This window comes from Cervus canadensis, chromosome 1 (assembly GCF_019320065.1).
Source record: "Cervus canadensis isolate Bull #8, Minnesota chromosome 1, ASM1932006v1, whole genome shotgun sequence".
NCBI classification, from domain to species: Eukaryota; Metazoa; Chordata; class Mammalia; order Artiodactyla; family Cervidae; genus Cervus; species Cervus canadensis.
In genome coordinates, this window is record NC_057386.1 from 96,624,060 (window position 1) to 96,628,612 (window position 4,553).

At 44.8% G+C, this 4,553-nt stretch overlaps 1 long non-coding RNA gene across 1 annotated transcript; it reads right to left on the reverse strand.

Annotated features, from left to right (window-relative positions):
* Positions 1-530: 530 nt before the first annotated feature.
* On the reverse strand, positions 531-3,335 carry LOC122455276. Its single transcript, XR_006273632.1, has 3 exons — positions 3,295-3,335; positions 2,700-2,811; positions 531-1,365 (listed from the first exon to the last, which is right to left on the reverse strand). It is a non-coding gene; the product is annotated as an uncharacterized LOC122455276 (long non-coding RNA).
* Between the last annotated feature and the right edge of the window lie 1,218 nt (positions 3,336-4,553).

Genomic DNA, 4,553 nt, shown 5'->3' on the forward strand with positions numbered 1-4,553 from the left:
AAACCTTCACACGTAGAGGCCAGAAGGAAGGTTTCTTTCCGTCACCATCAACTGCCGACTGACACCAAAGAGAAATGTGGTGTAAGGAGCCTCCACTTCATCATCCCGCCCACTCCCTGGTGATGGTGTTCCCACCTCCAGGGGGTCTATATTTCACCCCCCACTATTAAGAACTTCCTGTGGGTTGGAGCCTGCACAATGCTCTCTAATGCTTGAGTTCCCAACTCCAGAAGGCACAATACTCCTCTGCCGCTCAAGGACAGTAGTGGAAACTTGGTCATGTGGAAGTGAGGACCAAACCACAAACCAGCTTTATTGTAGGCAGTCCAGGTCCTGCTGAGATGTAGTGGGCAAGGCGCTTTCTTCTGGTGAACACTAGAGGGCGGTGTGTGTGTGTGTCGGGGGTGGGGGTGTACTGTGTATACACACATACACACACTCCACACACAAGTATGGGAGGACAGCTGGTCGACCTGATGACAAAGTTAGGTGTATTCATCTGAAATCATTCAGATAAAGAATGTGCAGACAAAGACATATCCATGCACAGACATTGCCCAACACTACATGCACCATCACATACACAACACACATACCCACAACATAGGTAGATATACCCACCAGCAATGTGCATACAAATTTGGTCATGAACACAGTCACGTGTTCCTAGAAACTCACACAGATACACCAGCTAACTATTTACAGACACGAAAGATCCATCCAGATACATACATATAGACCCACATGGATCCATCTACACACGGACACAGACGTGGACAGACATGCTTACAGCCAAGGACTTTCTGGCAGACAGTCTGCCAAAGATACTCTTGCACCCACGACCTCACCCGGGGTCAGGATCATCACTGGCATGTTGTAGACAGGGACAGTTGAAAGAGTTCAAGTGCTTTCCCCAGTCATATCGTGACAGACAGTAGTATTGAGAGTATGCTCTAAGGATGTCCTCCAGGAAGGAGAAGCATTATTTCCAAAAGAGGAATCACTACTCATGCTGACGTTTGCAGTTACTCCAATCTCAGGGCCAGTTCAGTTGTTGCTCCTTGAAAGCTGTTGCTTTGAAAGTTCTACCTTCAGATTCACTGGTTATTCAGCCGATAGTCTTTTACCAACTAAAAATAGCAGCCTGTTCATTTTGTTCTGACCAGGGGTATGGAGAGCAAGCATGCAGACCACTCTGTCACTGTGGCTGCCTCTCGACACCCAGGATAACAGAGCGTCGTCACAGGGAAGTCATCGCAGGCTTGCTCACCAGGAGAAGCTAAGAAGGAGGAAGATGATCTCCAATTCAATTCTGCCTTTCAAGTCTCACACATCTGACTCACATCCAGAATGCTAGCTGCATCACTGTGGAGAAAATACACATTTCAGGGACTTCCCTGGAGTGATTGAGACTCCATGCTTCCAATGCAGGGGGCTCAGATTCAATCCCTGGTCGGGGAACTAAGAAACTGCATGCCACACACAAAAGTATTAACAAAAAAAAGTAACAATAAGTATAATAAAATAATTTAAAAAAACAACAGAATAAAAGAAAATACACATTTCAACCTCCAGTGCCCCACTAGAGGTTGTGTAGAATGATGTTTGGACAAACTGATTCACAGTATCCACCACAGCAACTTGCTCAAGGTTACACAGCCAGTAAGTGATGGGACCAGTATTCAAATCCATTGTGAACTATGAGCCCTTTTCTTTCTGAAGAATCTTCTATGGCCTCAAACAAATAATGTCCTCAAAATACAATGATTAAATTAGTGGTGAGTGTTCTGATGGGTGGAAATCAGGATGTCTTAGTTGCGTTCTCCAGAAAGCAGAGCCTGAGGCAGGAAACCCCTCATGCACTGTTACTGCTGTATTGGGGAGCAGAAGTGAGGGCAGGAGGGGGCAGGGAAGGGAGGGGGACCAGGATGAGGATGTGGCCAAGCTGACCACTGCTGAGTGCAGCCCACGGCTGCATCTGGGGGGACAGAATGCATTTGAGGTCAGAATCTTATCTCGTGTCAAAGTGGAAAGGGGATTCTGATCAAAGGTTCACCCCCAGGATGTGAATTCCACTTGCCAGTTGCACACGCATCTCTAGGAGACTCCAGTGGCTGGCAAGCATGGTTAGAGTTTGGTTTCAGCGGGCTCATGGATTTGGGGCTTGACTCTACAAGCACTGGAGAACCCCAGGGATATTTTGAAAAGTAAAGTAGCATAGTCAGAGGGGGCCCATCCCTAGCTGGATGCTTTCCTTATAAAATCTCATTATCTGCTGAACTGAGATATCTGTGGAGATTCCCAAGTCAGCCCTTGGCTATAGTAGCTGTGCTGACCCACATCTCACAAGCACTGTGCTTTCCTATCCGTCTGCCTCTCTGCAGCCTGTGAGACATAGGCGTTTCCGTTTTCAGAAGCAGCAGCATCAAGGGGTGATCAAGCATCAAGGATGATGATGCTGCTTCATCAAGGGGACCCATGGAAGACAGTGAGGTTGGAGTGTGGAAGCTAACCGTGCCTGATGCATGAGACTCCACTAGGAGAGGTTTCGTTCAAATTGAGATCACTCTCATTTCTCTGGGTTGGAGGCAGGGATAGGTTATTGCTTCTAGGAAAAAACAGGAGGATAACATTTGGTTTCCCTTGGGTGCTTGGGGATTCTGTGATTGGAGGTTCTGCTTTCCCTCGCACTGTCTTACCTGCACAGGCCCCTGGGCCAGGGGTGAGCCTAGCATTGCTGACTCAGGTGGCTGAGGCATTTGCTGCCAGCATCTCCCAGGGCATAAACAGACCTGCTGGTCTCCTGACAACCTTCAGTGTAGAACAAATTAACACATTATAAATCAAGTATTCTTCAGTATATGTGCTGCCGAAGTGAGCACAAAATCAACTATTCTTCAATAAAATATACTGATAGAAGAGTTCTGATATTAAATTAGTGTTGAAATAGAATCTGCTTCTCACAGCCCACTCCCCGTTAAGATATCGATGGCGAGTAACAGGAGTCAAAGAGTGCATCCTCAGTTAGAGAAGGGATTCAGAGACGGAGGATTGGCCTATTTGACAAAACATTGGTCCTCCAAAGTGGATTCTCAGAGAAAGGTATCTCTTCACCCACTTGCCTTTCTCTGAAGGACAAGCAAAGCTTGTCCACTGGATTCTCCCCGTACTTGTCCTGTACTCATTTCTGCAGTCTTGCTATTTTCAGAATATGCAAAAAAATAGACAAGGAATAACAAAAGAAAGCTTACAGAATGGAACTACAAAGGGCCTCTACACTTAAGGAGGACTTACCTGGTGGTCCAGGGGCTAAGACTCTGATCTCCCAATGCAGGGGGCTTGGGTTTGATCCCTGGTCAGGGAACTAGATCCCACATGATGCAAGAGACAAACGATAAAAATAAAGAAATAAATATTCTAAAGTAATAATTATTATTAATAAAAATAAACTTAAGCAAAAATTCTTGTGATAGAATTCTAAAATGACCCTGAACTCATGCCCTGGGGTGCGCGGCCTCAGTAATCCCACCCCCTGGAGTGTGCACAGAGCTGTGAATTTGATGGGACAGCCACTCCCTTACATAAGTTACTTTACAAAGCAAGATGGCAGACGGTCCCTCATTTGGTGGCAACACGTCCTGTAGGACTCTATCCAAGCAGACCAAGGCGAGCCTTTCTCCTGCCAACTTTGAGTCAGTAAGCTGCTGTGTTTTGGGACTCATGGCTCTGAGTGGTGGCACTTTCTATGGCCTGAGAGGATCTCCCTGCTGAAAAGCAACAAAAGAACGGTGACTTCAGTCCTACAACTGCAAGGAACTGAATTTTCAGCCTATGAGAGCCGAGAGGTCAGCCCTTCCCAGCTGAAACTCCAGATGAGAATGCAGACAGTAATCACTTCAGTTCAGCCTGGTGAGACCCTGAGCAGAGGACCCAGCTAACCTGTGCCTGGTCTCCTGATCCACGGAAACTGAGATCATAGATTTTTGTGTTGTTAAAACCACAAATCCATGGTAATTTGCTATACAGCAGCAGTGGAGCCTAATAAATGTTCAACCTCACTCATAAGAAGTGTATATTAGAACTCTATCAAGATGTTAGTTATTCACTGGTCAGCTTGGCAAAGAGAAAAAATTTAAAATATGCTATGTGAGCAAGAGGATAGGAAATAGGCATTCCCATAAATTTCTATAGGCAGTTAAATTTGTAAATATACTTTCTGTGGACAGTGATTTTAAAATATCTAGCAAGATTTAAAAACACATCCCTCTTATCCATCAAGTCTGTTTGTAACTTATCACAAAATATATCCACAAATTTGGGTAAAGTTTGAGACACAAGCTTCTTTTCTGAAGCACCATTTGTAACAATGAGAGATTAGATTACCTATGTATTCCTCAACAAACACCTGGTTAGGTAATTTTGGGTACATCCATAAAATGGATACTCTGAAACCATTAGAAAGAATGAGAAATTTAAGTATGGTTCTTGAAAATCTTCAAGATGTATTTTGAAAGAGAAAAAAAGTCATGTTTAGTACAGGGTATATAGTAATA